Below are 16,632 nucleotides of genomic sequence, written 5' to 3'. Positions count from 1 at the left end.
GATGCTTGGTGACTTCACTGCACCTAATTCCAATTTACATGGAAGAAGCATCTCCATTCCTGCCATTGGAGCAAACAACTTTGAGCTGAAACCTCAATTAGTTTCTCTGATGCAGCAGAACTGTAAGTTTCATGGACTTCCATCTGAAGATCCTTTTCAGTTCTTAACTAAATTCTTGCAGATATGTGACACTGTTAAGACTAATGGAGTAGATCCTGAAATCTACAGGCTCATACTTTTCCCTTTTGCTGTAAGAGATAGAGCAAGATTATGGTTGGATTCTCAACCCAAAGACAGCCTGAACTCTTGGGATAAGCTGGTAACGACTTTCTTAGCCAAGTACTTTCCTCCTCAAAAGCTGAGCAAGCTTAGAGCTGATGTTCAAACCTTCAGACAGAAAGAAAGTGAATCCCTCTATGAAGCTTGGGAAAGATACAAACAGTTGACCAAAAAGTGTCCTTCTGACATGCTTTCAGAATGGACCATCCTGGATAAATTCTATGATGGTTTATCTGAGCTATCAAAGATGTCACTGGACACTTCTGCAGGTGGATCCATTCACCTAAAGAAAATGCCTGCAGAAGCTCAAGAACTCATTGACATGGTTGCTAATAACCAGTTCATGTACACTTCTGAAAGGAATCCTGTGAGTAATGGGACGCCTATGAAGAAGGGAGTTCTTGAGGTTGATACTCTAAATGCCATATTGGCTCAGAATAAAATATTGACTCAGCAAGTCAATATGATCTCTCAGAGTCTGCATGGAATGCAAGCTGCATCCAACAGTACTCAAGAGGCATCTTCTGAAGAAGAAGCTTATGATCCTGAGAACCCTGCAGTAGCAGAGGTAAATTACTTAGGTGAACCTTATGGAAACACCTATAACTCAACATGGAGAAATCATCCAAATTTCTCATGGAAGGATCAAAAGCCCCAACAAGGCTTTAATAATGGTGGAAGAAACAGGTTTAGCAATAGCAAGCCTTTTCCATCATCAACTCAGCAACAGATAGAGAACTATGAACAAAATGCTTCTAATTTAGCAAATCTAGTCTCTGATCTATCTAAGGCCACTGTAAGTTTCATGAATGAAACAAGGTCTTCCATTAGAAATCTGGAAGCACAAGTGGGCCAGCTGAGTAAAAGGATCACTGAAATCCCTCCTAGTACTCTCCCAAGCAATACAGAAGAGAACCCAAAAGGAGAGTGCAAGGACATAAGCACCATGGCCGAACCTGTAAGGGAAGGAGAGGACGTGAATCCCAAGGAGGAAGACCTCCTGGGATGTTCAGTGATCAATAAGGAGCTTTCCTCTGAGGAATCAAAGGACTCTAAGGCTCATCTAGAGATCATAGAGATTCCATTGAACCTCCTTATGCCCTTCATAAGCTCTGATGAGTATTCTTCTTCTGAAGAGAATGAGGATGTTACTGAAGAGCAAACTGCCAAGTTTCTTGGTGCAATCATGAAGCTAAATGCCAAATTATTTGGCATTGATACTTGGGAAGTTGAACCTCCCTTGTTCATCAATGAACTAAGTGATCTGGATCAACTGACATTGCCTCAGAAGAGATAGGATCCTGGAAAGTTCATAATACCCTGTACCATAGGCACTATGATCTTTAAAGCTCTGTGTGACCTTGGTTCAGGAATAAACTTCATGCCCCTCTCTGTAATAGAGAAACTGGGAATCTATGGGGTGCAAGCTGCTAAAATCTCACTAGAGATGGCAGACAGCTCAAGAAAACAGGCTTATGGACAAGTAGAAGATGTATTAGTAAAGGTTGAGGGCCTTTACATACCTACTGATTTCATAGTCCTAGATACTGGAAAGGAAGAGGATGAATCCATCATCCTAGGAAGACCTTTCCTGGCCACAGCAAGAGCTGTGATTGATGTTGACAGAGGTGAAATAGTCCTTCAATGGAATGAGAACTCCCTTGTGTTTAAAACTCAAGGATCTCCCTCTGCAACCATGGAGAGGAAGCAGAAAAAGCTTCTCTCAAAGCAGAGTCAACCAGAGCCCCCACAGTCAAACTCTAAGTTTGGTGTTGGGAGGCCACAACCAAACTCTAAGTTTGGTGTTGAACTCCCATATCCAAACTCTAAGTTTGGTGTTGGAGAGTCTCAACAAAACTCTGCACATCTGTGAGGCTCCATGAGAGCCCACTGTCAAGCTATTGACATTAAAGAAGCACTTGTTGGGAGGCAACCCAAATGTTTATCTAATTCTTATTTTTATTGTTTTTCATGTTTTCTTAGGTTCATGATCATGTGGAGTCACAAAATAAATATAAAAAAATTGAAAACGGAATCAAAAATAGCAGAAGAAAAATCACACCCTGGAGGAGCATCTGTCTGGCGTTCAGCGCCAGAACAGAGCATGGTTCTGGTGCTGAACGCCCAAAATGGGCATCTTCTGGGCGCTGAACGCCAGAACAGGCATGGTTCTGGCGTTCAACGCCAGAAATGGCACACAAATGGGCGCTGAACGCCCAAAATGGCCACCAACCTGGCGCTGAACGCCCAGAGTTGAGTACAAAGGCATTTTTACATGCCTAATGGGTGCAGGGATGTAAATCCTTGAACACCTCAGGATCTGTGGACCCACAGGATCCACTCAGGATCTGTGGACCCCACAGGATCCCCACCTACCTCCACTCACTTCTTCTCACCACTCTCTTTCACACAACCCCATAAACACTCTTCCCCAAAAACCCTTCACCAATCACCTCAAACTCTCTTCCCCATCACCTCTTCACCACTCACATCCATCCACTCTTCCCCATAAACCTACCTCATAAACTCCACCTACCTTCAAAATTCAAAACCAATTTCCCACCCAAACCCACCCATATGGCCGAACCTTAACCCCCCCTCCCTTCCCTATATAAAGACCTCCATTCTTCATCAAATTCACACAACACACCCCTCTACACACTCCTTGGCCGAAACCACATCTCCCTCTCCCTCTCCATATTTCTTCTTCTTCTTCTTCTATTCTTTTGTTTATTGCTCGCGGGCGAGCAATATTCTAAGTTTGGTGTGGTAAAAGCATAGCTTTTTTTTGTTTTTCCATTACCATTGATGGCACTCAAGACCGGAGAATCCTCTAGAAGATGGAAAGGGAAGACAAAAGCTTCCACATCCGAGTCATGGGAGATGGAAAGATTCATCTCCAAAGCCCATCAAGACCACTTCTATGATGTTGTGGCCAAGAAGAAGGTGATCCCTGAGGTCCCTTTCAAACTCAAAAGAAATGAGTATCCGGAGATCCGACATGAAATTCAAAGAAGAGGTTGGGAAGTTCTAACAAATCCCATCTAACAAGTCGGCATCCTAATGGTTCAAGAGTTCTATGCCAATGCATGGATCACCAAGAACCATGATCAAAGTAAGAACCCGGATCCAAAGAACTATGTTACAATGGTTCGGGGAAAATACTTAGATTTTAGTCCGGAAAATGTGAGGTTGGCGTTCAACTTGCCAAACATGGAAGAGAACGCACGCCCCTACACAAGGAGAGTCAACTTTGATCAAAGGTTGGACCAAGTCCTTATGGACATATGTGTAGAAGGAGCTCAATGGAAGATTGACTCCAAAGGCAAGCCGGTTCAACTAAGAAGATTGGACCTCAAGCCTATAGCTAGAGGATGGTTGGAGTTTATTCAATGCTCAATCATTCCCACTAGCAACCGGTCTGAAGTTACTATAGACCGGGCCATCATGATCCATAGCATCATGATTGGAGAAGAGGTGGAAGTTCATGAGATTATACCTCAAGAACTCTACAAGGTGGCTGACAAGTCTTCCACTATGGCAAGGTTAGCCTTTCCTCACCTCATTTGCCACCTATGCAATTCAGCTGGGATTGACATAGAGGGAGATATCCTCATTAAAGAGGACAAGCCCATCACTAAGAAAAAGATGGAGCAAGCAAGAGAGCCCAATCATGGAGCTCAAGAGGCGCAAGAAGCTCATTTCCATGAGATCCCGGAGATGCCTCAAATGCACCTTCCTCCACAAAATTATTGGGAGCAAATCAACACCTCCCTAGGAGAATTGAGTTCCAATATGGGACAACTAAGGGTGGAACATCAAGAGCACTCCATCATGCTTCATGAAATAAGAGAAGATCAAAAAGCAATGAGGGAGGAGCAACAAAGACAAGGAACAGACATAGAAGAGCTCAAGGACATCATTGGTTCCTCAAGAAGGAAATGCCACCATCACTAAGGTGGATTCATTCCTTGTTCTTGCTTTCTCTGTTTTTCGTTTTCTATGTTGTGTGCTTATCTATGTTTGTGTCTTCATTACATGATCATTAGTAGTAGTAACTTTGTCTTAAAGTTATAAATGTCCTATGAATCCATCACCTCTCTTAAATGAAAAATGTTTTAATTCAAAAGAACAAGAAGTATATGAGTTTCGAATTTATGCTTGAACTTAGCTTAATTATATTGATGTGGTGACAATGCTTCTTGTTTTCTGAATGTATGCTTGAACAGTGCATATGTCTTTTGAAGTTGTTGTTTAAGAATGTTAAATATGTTGGCTCTTGAAAGAATGATGACTAGGAGACATGTTATTTGATAATCTGAAAAATCATAAAAATGATTCTTGAAGCAAGAAAAAGCAGCAAAGAACAAAGCTTGCAGAAAAAAAAAGGGGGGCGAAAAAAAAATAGAAAAGAAAAATAGAAAGAAAAAAAAAAAGAAAAAACAAGCAGAAAAAGCCAATAACCCTTTAAAACCAAAAGGCAAGGGCAAATAAAAAGGATCCCAAGGCTTTGAGCATCAGTGGATAGGAGGACCTAAAGGAATAAAATCCTGGTCTAAGCGGCTAAACCAAGCTATCCCTAACCATGTGCTTGTGGCGTGTAGGTGTCAAGTGAAAACTTGAGACTGAGCGGTTAAAGTCAAGGTCCAAAGCAAAAGAAGAGTGTGCTTAAGAACCCTGGAAACCTCTAATTGGGGACTTTAGCAAAGCTGAGTCACCATCTGAAAAGGTTCACCCAATTATGTGTCTGTGGCATTTATGTATCCGGTGGTAATACTGGAAAATAAAGTGCTTAGGGCCACGGCCAAGACTCATAAAGAAGCTGTGTTCAAGAATCATCATACTGAACTAGGAGAGTCAATGACACTATTCGAAATCTGAAGTTCCTATAGATGCCAATCATTCTGAACCTCAATGGATAAAGTGAGATGCCAAAACTATTCAAGAGGCAAAAAGCTATAAGTCCCGCTCATATGATTGAAGCTCTGTTTCATTGATAGTTTGGAATTTATAGTATATTCTCTTCTTTTTATCCTATTTGATTTTCAGTTGCTTGGGGACAAGCAACAATTTAAGTTTGGTGTTGTGATGAGCGGATAATTTATACGCTTTTTGGCATTGTTTTTAGTATGTTTTTAGTAGGATCTAGTTACTTTTCGGGATGTTTTCATTAGTTTTTATGTTAAATTCACATTTCTGAACTTTACTATGAGTTTGTGTGTTTTTCTGTGATTTCAGGTATTTTCTGGCTGAAATTGAGGGACTTGAGCAAAAATCAGATTCAGAGGTTGAAGAAGGACTGCTGATGCTGTTGGATTCTGACCTCCCTTCACTCAAAGTGGATTTTCTGGAGGTACAGAACTCGAAATGCCGCGCTTCCAATTGCGTTGGAAAGTAGACATCCAGGGCTTTCCAGAAATATATAATAGTCCATACTTTGGTCAATAATAGAAGACGTAAACTGGCGTTCAACGCCAGCTTTCTACCCAAATCTGGCGTCCAGCTCCAGAAAAGGAGCCAAAACCAGAGTTGAACGCCCAAACTGGCACAAAAGTTGGCGTTCAACTCCACAAATGGCCTCTGCACGTGCAACACTCAAGCTCAGCCCAAACACACACCAAGTGGGCCCAGGAAGTGGATTTATGCATCAATTACTTACTCATGTAAACCCTAGTAGCTAGTTTATTATAAATAGGACCTTTTACTATTGTATTAGGCATCTTTGGTCTCAGTTTTAATCCATTGTTCATCTTAGGAGACTATTGATCACGTTTTAGGGGGCTGGCCATCTCGGCCATGCTTGGACCTTCACTTATGTACTTTTAACGGTAGAGTTTCTACACTCCATAGATTAAGGTGTGGGGCTCTGCTGTTCCTCAAAGATTAATTCAAGTACTACTGTTTTCTATTCAATTCATCTTATTTCGCTTCTAAGATATCCATTCGCACCCAAGAACGTGATGAAGGTGATGATTATGTGTGACGCTCATCACCATCTCCCCTATGAACACGTGTCTGACAAACACTTCCGTTCTACATGAAATAAGCTAGAATGAGTATCTCTTAGATCTCCTAACCAGAATCTTCATGGCGTAAGCTAGAATGATGGCGGCATTCAAGAGAATCCGGAAAGTCTAAACCTTGTCTGTGGTATTCCGAGTAGGATTCGATGAATGAATGACTGTGACGAGCTCCTAACTCGCGATTGCAGGGCGTTAGTGACAGACGCAAAAGGATAGTAAATCCTATTCCAGCATGATCGAGAACCGACAGATGAATAGCCGTGCCGTGATAGGGTGCGTGAGCATATTATTCACTGAGAGGATAAGATGAAGCCATTGGCAAGGGTGATGCCTCCAGACGATTAGCCGTGCCGTGACAGGGCATTGGATCATTTTCCCGAGAGATGACCGAAAGTAGCCATTGACAGTGGTGATGTATCACATAAAGCCAGCCATGGAAAGGAGTGAGACTGATTGGATGAAGATAGCAGGAAAGCAGAGGTTCAGAGGAACGAAAAGCATCTCCATTGGCTTATCTGAAATTTCTACCAATGATTTACATAAGTATCTCTATCCCTACTCTATTATTTTTTATTCGAAAACTCCATGATTATTTTATATCCGCCTGACTGAGATTTGCAAGGTGACCATAGCTTGCTTCATACCAACAATCTCCGTGGGATTCGACCCTTACTCACGTAAGGTATTACTTGGACGACCCAGTGCACTTGCTGGTTAGTTGTATCGAAGTTGTGAACCATGGTATTGGCACCATAATCTTGGCGCCATTGCTAGGGAAAGAAAGAGCCATGAATTTTACATAATTAAAGTGTAATCACGATTACGCGTACCAAGTTGCTCACATTGCCAGGGATTGTTCGAGCCTGGACATCACAATTTCGAGCACCACACAGCAAGAGCTGTGATTGATGTTGACAGAGGTGAATTAGTCCTTCAATTGAATAAGGACTCCCTTGTGTTTACAACTCGAGGTCATCCATCTGTAAACATAGAGAGGAAGCATAAAAAGCTTCTCTCACTGCAGAGTCAACCAGAGCCCCCACAGTCAAACTTTAAGTTTGGTGTTGGGAGGCCACAACCAAACTCTAACTTTGGTGTTGAACTCCCATATCTAAACTCTAAGTTTGGTGTTGGGGAGTCTCAACAATGCTCTGAACATCTGTGAGGCTCCATGAGAGTCCACTGTCAAGTTATTGACATTAAAGAAGCACTTGTTGGGAGGCAACCCAATTTTTATTTATCTAATTTTATTTTTCTTGTTCTTTCATGTTTTATTAGGTTCATAATCATGTGGAGTCACAAAATAAATATAAAAATTGAAAACGAAATCAAAAATAGCAGAAGAAAAATCACACCCTGGAGGAAGACCTTGCTGGCATTTAAACGCCAGTAAGAAGCATCTGGCTGGCGTTCAATGCCAGAACAGAGCATGGTTCTGGCACTGAACGCCCAAAATGGGCAGTATCTGGGCGTTTGAACGCCAGAATTGCACCCTGGAGAAGAGCTGGCGCTGAACGCCCAGAACAAGCATGGTTCTGGCGTTCAACGCCAAAAATGGGCAACAAATGGGCGTTCAACGCCCAGAACAAGCACCAATCTGGCACTGAACGCCCAGAGTTGTGTGTAAGGGCATTTTGCATGCATAATTTGGTGCAAGGTTATAAATCCTTGAACACCTCAGGATCTGTGGACCCCACAGGATCCCCACCTACCTCCACTCACTTCTTCTCACCCCTCTTTCACACAATCCCATAAACACTCTTCCCCAAAACTCTTCACCAATCACCTCAATCTCTCTTCCCTATCACCACTTCACCACTCACATCCATCCACTCTTCCCCATAAACCTACCTCATAAACCCCACCTACCTTCAAAATTCAAAATCAATTTCCCACCCAAAACCCACCCTTATGGCCGAAACCTTACCCCCCTTCCCTTCCCTATATATAGCCCTCCATTCCTCCTCATTTTCATACAACACAACCCTCTATTCCCCTTCTTGGCCGAACACCTCTCTCTCCCTCTCCTCCATTTCTTCTTCTTCTTCATCTCTTATTTCTTCTCTTGCTCGAGGGCGAGCAATATTTTTTACGTTTGGTGTGGTAAAAGCATAAGCCTTTTGTTTTTCCATTACCATTGATGGCACCTAAGACCGGAGAATCCTCTAGAAAAGAGAAAGGAAAGACAAAAGCTTCCACCTCCGAGTCATGGGAGATGGAAAGATTCATCTCCAAAGTTCATCAAGACCACTTCTATGATGTTGTGGTCAAGAAGAAGGTGATCCCCGAGGTCCCTTTCAAGCTCAAGAAGAATGAGTATCCGGATATCCGACATGAATTCCAAAGAAGAGGTTGGGAAGTTCTAACAAACCCTATCCAACAAGTCGGCATCCTAATGGTTCAAGAGTTCTATGCCAATGCATGGATCACTAGGAACCATGATCAAAGTAAGAACCCAAACCCAAAGAATTATATTACAATGGTTCGGGGGAAATACTTAGATTTTAGTCTGGAAAATGTGAGGTTGGCATTTAACTTGCCTATGATGCAAAGAGATGCACGCCCCTACACTAGAAGGGTCAACTTTAATCAAAGGTTGGACCAAGTCCTCATGGACATATGTATGGAAGGAGCTCAATCGAAGATTGACTCCAAAGGCAAGCCGGTTCAATTAAGAAGACTGGACCTCAAGCCTATGGCTAGAGGATGGTTGGAGTTCATCCAATGCTCCATCATCCCCACTAGCAACCGATCTGAAGTTACTGTGGATCGGGCCATCATGATCCATAGCATCATGATTGGAGAGGAAGTAGAAGTTCATGAAGTCATCTCCCTTGAACTCTACAAAATAGCTGAAAAGCCCTCTCCTGGGGCAAGGATAGCTTTTCCTCATCTTATTTGCCATCTATGTTACTCAGCTGGAGCTTCCATAGAAGGAGACATTCCCATTGAGGAAGAAAAGCCCATCACTAAGAAAAGGATGGAGCAAGCAAGAGAGCCCATTCATGGATCTCAAGAGACGCATGAAGCTCATCACCATGAGATCCCGAAAATATCTCAAATGCATTTTCCTCCACAAAACTATTGGGAGCAAATCAACACCTCCCTAGGAGAATTAAGTTCCAACATGGGACAATTAAGGGTGGAACATCAAGAGCACTCCATCATCCTTCATGAAATTAGAGAAAATCAAAAAGCAATGAGGGAGGAGAAACAAAGACAAGGAAGAGACATAGAAGAGCTCAAGGACATCATTGGTTCCTCAAGAAGGAAACGCCACCATCACTAAGGTGGACTCATTCCTTGTTCTTACATTCTCTATTTTTCGTTTTCTATGTTAAGTGCTTATCCATGTTTGTGTCTTCATTACATGATCATTAGTATTTAGTAACTTTGTCTTAAAGTTATGAATGTCCTATGAATCCATCACCTCTCTTAAACGAAAACTGTTTTAATTCAAAAGAACAAGAAGTACATGAGTTTCGAATTTATCCTTGAACTTAGTTTAATTACATTGATGTGGTGACAATGCTTCTTGTTTTCTGAATGAATGCTTGAACAGTGCATATGTCTTCTGAAGTTGTTGTTTAAGAATGTTAAATATGTTGGCTCTTGAAAGAATGATGACAAGGAGACATGTTATTTGATAATCTGAAAAATCATAAAAATGATTCTTGAAGCAAGAAAAAGCAGCAAAGAACAAAGCTTGCAGAAAAAAAACAAAAAAAGTAAAAAATGGCGAAGGAAAAATAGAAAAAGAAAAAGCAAGCAGAAAAAGCCAAAGCTCTTAAAACCAAGAGGCAAGAGCAAAAAGCCAATAACCCTTAAAACCAAAAGGCAAGGGTAAATAAAAAGGATCCCAAGGCTTTGAGCATCAGTGGATAGGAGGGCCTAAAGGAATAAAATCCTGGCCTAAGCGGCTAAACCAAGCTGTCCCTAACCATGTGCTTGTGGCGTGTAGGTGTCAAGTGAAAACTTGAGACTGAGCGGTTAAAGTCAAGGTCCAAAGCAAAAAAAGAGTGTGATTAAGAACCCTGGACACCTCAAATTGGAGACTTTAGCAAAGCTGAGTCACAATCTGAAAAGGTTCACCCAATTATGTGTCTGTGGCATTTATGTATCCGGTGGTAATAATGGAACACAAAGTGTTTAGGGCCACGTCCAAGACTCATAAAATAGTTGTGTTCAAGAATCATCATACTGAACTAGGAGAATCAATAACACTATCTGAACTCTGAGTTCCTATAGATGCCAATCATTCTAAACTTCAATGAATAAAGCGAGATGCCAAAACTATTCAAGAGGCAAAAAGCTACAAGTCCCGCTCATCTGATTGGAGCTATATTTCATTGATAGTTTGGAATTTATAGTATATTCTCTTCTTTTTATCCTATTTGATTTTCAGTTGCTTGGGGACAAGCAACAATTTAAGTTTGGTGTTGTGATGAGCGGATAATTTATACGCTTTTTGGCATTGTTTTTAGTATGTTTTTAGTAGAATCTAGTTACTTTTAGGGATGTTTTCATTAGTTTTTATGTTAAATTCACATTTCTGGACTTTACTATGAGTTTGTGTGTTTTTCTGTGATTTCAGGTATTTTCTGACTGAAATTGAGGGACTTGAGCAAAAATCAGATTCAGAGGTTGAAGAAGGACTACTGATGCTGTTGGATTCTGACCTCCCTGCACTCAAAGTGGATTTTCTGGAGCTATAGAACTCAAAATGGCGCGCTTCCAATTGCATTGGAAAGTAGACATCCAGGGCTTTCCAGTAATGTATAATAGTGCATACTATGGCCCAGTTTAGACGACGTAAAAGGGCGTTGAACGCCAGTTCTATGCCACTGTCTGGAGTTAAACGCCAGAAACACGTCACAAGCCAGAGTTGAACGCCAAAAATACGTTACAAACTGGCGTTCAACTCCAAGAATGACCTCTGCACGTGTAACATTCAAGCTCAGCCCAAGCACACACCAAGTGGGCCCCAGAAGTGGATTTATGCATCAATTACTTACTTCTGTAAACCCTAGTAGCTAGTTTATTATAAATAGGACTTTTTACTATTGTATTTGACATCCTGGATTGTATTTTTGATCCTGTGATCACGTTTTGGGGGCTGGCCATTCGGCCATGCCTGGACCTTTTACTTATGTATTTTTCAACGGTAGAGTTTTTGCACTCCATAGATTAAGGTGTGGAGCTCTGCTGTTCCTCAAAGATTAATGCAAAGTACTACTGTTTTTCTATTCAATTCAACTTATTCCGCTTCTAAGATATTCATTCGCACTTCAACATGAATGTGATGATCGTGACAGTCATCATCATTCCCTATGAACACGTGCCTGACAACCACCTCCGTTCTACCATAGATTGAATGAGTATCTCTAGGATTCCTTAATCAGAATCTTCGTGGTATAAGTTAGAACCCATGGATGGCCATTCCTGAGATCCGGAAAGTCTAAACCTTGTCTGTGGTATTCCGAGTAGGATCTGGGAAGGGATGGCTGTGACGAACTTCAAACTCGCGAGTGCTGGGCATAGTGACAGACGCAAAAGGAGGGTGAATCCTATTCCAGTATGATCGAGAACCTCAGATAATTAGCCGTGCCGTGACAGCTTATTTGGACCTTTTTCACAAGAGGATGGTATGTAGCCATTGACAACGGTGATGCCCTTACAGAAAGCTTGCCATGGAAAGGAGTAAGACTGATTGGATGAAGATAGCGGGAAAGCAGAGGTTCAGAGGAACGAAAGCATCTCTATACACTAATCTGAAATTCTCACCAATGATATACATAAGTATCTTTATCTTTATTTTCTATTCAGTTATTTATTGTTTATTTTAGAAAACTCCATAACCATTTGATATCCGCCTGACTGAGATTTACTAGGTGACCATAGCTTGCTTCAAGCCGACAATCTCCGTGGGATCGACCCTTACTCACGTAAGGTTTATTACTTGGACGACCCAGTGCACTTGCTGGTTAGTTGTATCGAAGTTGTGAATGAAAAACGATTTATTAAGATGTGCGTACAGAGTTTCTGGCGCCGTTACCTGAGATCACAATTTCGTGCACCACTGCTGCAAAGCATATGAAGTTCAGAAGTTGAAACTTTAAAGCTCTGAGTCATTTGTCCCACTCTTTGAGGTGTCTTTGTTAAAATAAAATAATTTAATGCTTATCTTTATGAAGTATGAATGATTCATGAAGCTTTGCAAGCTTTCATACAAAGTCGTTTAACATGTACTTTTATCTATTTCACAAATTTAATTTAAACTAATTGAAACCTTTAATTACTTATAATGTTAGTTAGTTTATAAATATAAAACAACACTCAAAGTCATGCTTATATAATTACAAAAATCATTTCTCTTATCTTAGTATTATCAAGAAACTACTCTAAAAAAATGCATCACAATAATCTTGAGCCATATGTATTCAAAATTTTGATAAAAGTTGGATTTTCAATTACTACTCTGCAATGAATTAAAAGTCCACACTTGATATATTAAAAGCTTTCATCTTCTTTCTTTGATGTGTGTGTATATATATAACGTTTACTTAGCAAACTCACACTAAATCTTAAGGTGGTCAGTGATATTTCATCCATTTGTGTATACTTTGAAGCCATCAAGAGGGTCTTTTCTTCTTGTCCTCGCTACAGCTAAAGGAAATGGAGGGCTCTCAAAAGGTTTTGCTACAATTTCAAATCCAATATACCTCTCTCAACAATGACAGATATATTTAGGAAAGACTGGACTACACTTTCAGAGTTCAATCATGCAAGAGGAAAAAATTACAATAGTAAAATACCTACCTCAACCCTTTTTTCTCCATAAATAATATTGATGGAAGGGAGATTGTATAGTCTTTTCTCATGATCCTTCTCCCTCTGTTTCCTTCACTCTTCTACCTCTTTTTTTCGAGCAAATTGATGCCAAGGCATCTTAGGCTAGTTTCACTAGCCTTTTTCTTTTCTTTTTAGTAGGTTTTATACACTTTCTTGAGCTATAAGTAAGCAACTGGGTTAAAAATTCATGTATGCCTAGATTCATTCAACCATGGTTATTTTGATGCAATTTCATGAGAATTATGTCATAATTACCTGTGTTCTAAGAATGATAAGATTTCTCATGACTTTAGCAAGACAATGCATGTATTGGTTGATGACAGGTAAAGAAATGCATGGAAGGAGGTTGAAGAATAGCCATGGAAAGGATGAATAGGAAGCAACGTTGGTGGCCAAAGTTGGATCACCAATGTTGCCTCAAACGTTGAGAGGGAATGCAGAGCAAAATCTGCTGCATAATTCTGATTCTCACGTTGGAGGAAGCCAACGTTACCTCCAATGCTTGATACAAAGTGCTTTCTGGAAAATTAGAAAAACTATGATCACAAGTACGCGTGCTATACGCGCACGCGTGGATTTCCGCCCGCACGCGTAGGTAACGCGCATGCGTGGATAGGCCAACTTTGGAGGAAACGTTTCTTGTCCAACGTTGAGGCCAACGTACGCAATCTAAGCTCCAAAATCATGATTTTGAAAAAGCGCATCGATGCGCACGCGTATGCTACACGAACACGTGAGCGTGAAAATTGGAAATCCACGCGGACGAGTATATGATGCGCACGCATGGATGAATCAACATTGGTGGGAGCATTGTTGGTCCAATGCTGAGGCCAACGTGCACAAAAACGTCTAAAAATTGGATTTCGGGATTTTGCATCCACGCGCACGCGTAGGAAATGCGCACGCGTGGATGAGCATTCTGGCCCTAAACACGCGCACGCATAGGCAGCGCAGACGCGTGACCTGGTAAATTGTACCATCCACGCACACGCGTAGGTCATGCGTACGCGTGGACAAGAAAACATTGGCTCTCCAATGTTGAGCCAAACGTTGCTCGAAACGTCCAAAATCAATTTTCTCTGAAGGATGGTTGACTCAACGGGGATCAAAAAGCCCAATTCAGAGACTGAAGATCAAGGGGAGAAAGTGTATAAATAGCTTAGAGTTTAAGTTAGCTGGAGGAGAGAGAGACTGATACTAAAACTCTGCCAATTTTAATTCTGCATTTTGTTTTTCTACAATGTATCTTCCAATTCTGTTTTCCATTTTGAGAGCTATGAACAACTAAACCCCTTCATTGGGTTAGAGAGCTCTATTGTAATTCAATGGATCAATAATATTTTTCATCTTCTTCTTCTATCTTTTCTCTTGATTTTGTTAGAAAGCTTTCGATCTTAATTCAATTGGGTAGTTGTCTTGATAGAGAAGCTTTTCATAATTTGAAATCTTCTGATCCTTGAGAGAGGGATGAGGAATTCATGCTATAATTGCTTTCTCAACTTGGATTAGATTGGGTTTTGAATGGATATTGTGACATTTAATCCTTCCAATACTTTGATCTATGAATTTGTGTGGTCTAATCAGTGACCGAACTTCAACTCTTCCCATGAGCAATTAAATTAAGACAATGGGCAATTGTACATGCTTAAAGATATTGGTGAGCCAAGACATTGGGATCCAATCATCTAAGATTGCCAAGCAAAGTCAATGAATGCATTGATTGAGGAAGAGATGAAAATGATTTGATTCGGAGAGTTCAATATCTCCTGAAACCCAATGAACCCCCTATTCTTATCTCACCCATTCTATTTACATTCTGCTGTTTAATTTGATGCTCAATTTCCCCATTCCCATTTAATTTCTTGCAATCTAAGCTTCTTCCATTTAATTTCTTACAATTTAAGTTTCTGTTCTTTAGATTTTGCAATTTAATTTCTGTTCATTTAATTTCTTGCAATTTAGGTTTCCCGCCAATTTACATTCTGCAATCCCAGTTTGAATTCTGATTCAGCTCAATTAGAACAATTCTCCAATTAATATTGATCAACCAACCAATCCCTGTAGAATTTGACCTCACTCTATAGTGATTTTTTACTTGATGACAATCCGGTGCACTTGCCGGTAGAAAATTGTTGAGAGATAGTTTTCAGGACATCAAGTTTATGGTGCCGTTGCCAGGGATTGGTTTGTATTGACAGTTACTAAATTGAAGGATAACTAGATTGAGCATTTTTTTTCTTTTGTTAATTCAATTTCAATTTCTGCTGTTACATTTACTTTCTGTAATTTTAGTTGTTTCTCTTTATCTTTCTTTATTCCCTACTTTCTAGCAAAAGTAATCCACTGACTCATTAACTGTTTGATTAATTGCCTAAATTGCTCTAACCACACTTTTTCGTTAACCGTGAAATCTTCACTTGCTGGTTGCTACCTGTTTTGGTACTTGTATGACAGGTAGAAGAGGGGTTTCAACCTCTTTTGATAGCAAACCAGAAAGAACCTTCATGAGATTAAGGAGGGAAGCAAGAGGAAAGAAGGCTATTGGTGTAGAAGAAGAAGAAGAGGACTTGGATATAAACGTGGAGGATGATATGGAAAACCATCATGAAGGAGAGGTGAACAATCATGCCAGAGGAGGCACAGACAACTCTGCTGGATAAGAGAGGAGAGTTCTAGGCTCTTACATCAATCCAAACCCAGGAAACTGTGGTAGCAGTATTCAAAAACCAACCATCCATGCTAATGACTTCGAATTGAAGCCTCAACTCATCACACTCGTCCAAAACAATTGTTCTTTCGGAAGAAGTGCCCAAGAAGACCCTAATCAGCATCTCACTACATTCCTAAGGATCTGTGATACGGTTAAATCTAACGGTGTTCATCCTAACATCTATAGATTGCTACTGTTTCTATTTTCTTTGAGGGACAAAGCATCCAAATGGCTAGAATTATTTTCCAAAGAAACAACCTAGGAGGATCTAGTGAATAGATTCTTAGCAAGGTTCTACCCTCCTCAAAGAGTGAATAGGCTGAGAACTAAGGTGCAGACATTCAGACAGCAGGATGGTGAAACCTTATATGGAGCTTGGGAGAAATTTAAAGATTTGACAAGGAAATGTCCACCTGAGTTGTTTAATGAGTGGGTTCAATTTCATATCTTTTATGAATGGCTTTCCTATGAATAAAAGAAAGCTGTAGACCACTCATCTGGAGGCTCCCTTAACAAGAAAAAGACCAGTGAAGAAGCTATTGATGTCAAAGAAACAGTGGCTGACAATGAGTATTTTTATGCCTCGGATAGAAGTAACAACAGATGAGTCATGGAGTTAAACCATATGGATGCAATCTTGGCCCAAAACAAGATGATTGCCAAGTAACTAGCTGATTTAACAAAGCAAATGGAGAAGAATCAGGCTGTAGCCATCCACACTCAACCATCACCTCAAGGAGAGTTGGACACAGAGGAAGGAGTAACCGG

The 16,632-nt window shown here is 40.6% G+C and overlaps 2 non-coding genes across 2 annotated transcripts; both read right to left on the bottom strand.

Moving 5' to 3' along the window:
* Positions 1-364: 364 nt before the first annotated feature.
* On the bottom strand, positions 365-472 carry LOC112725255 (small nucleolar RNA R71). The gene has a single exon (XR_003164375.1). It is a non-coding gene; the product is annotated as a small nucleolar RNA R71 (small nucleolar RNA).
* A 15,708-nt stretch (positions 473-16,180) lies between these two features.
* On the bottom strand, positions 16,181-16,288 carry LOC112725889 (small nucleolar RNA R71). Its single transcript, XR_003164969.1, has one exon. It is a non-coding gene; the product is annotated as a small nucleolar RNA R71 (small nucleolar RNA).
* Positions 16,289-16,632: the final 344 nt, after the last annotated feature.

This window comes from Arachis hypogaea, chromosome 11 (assembly GCF_003086295.3).
Source record: "Arachis hypogaea cultivar Tifrunner chromosome 11, arahy.Tifrunner.gnm2.J5K5, whole genome shotgun sequence".
Classification (NCBI taxonomy): Eukaryota; Viridiplantae; Streptophyta; class Magnoliopsida; order Fabales; family Fabaceae; genus Arachis; species Arachis hypogaea.
Note: the sequence above shows the minus strand (reverse complement) of the source record. Positions and strands in the feature narration are given on the sequence as shown.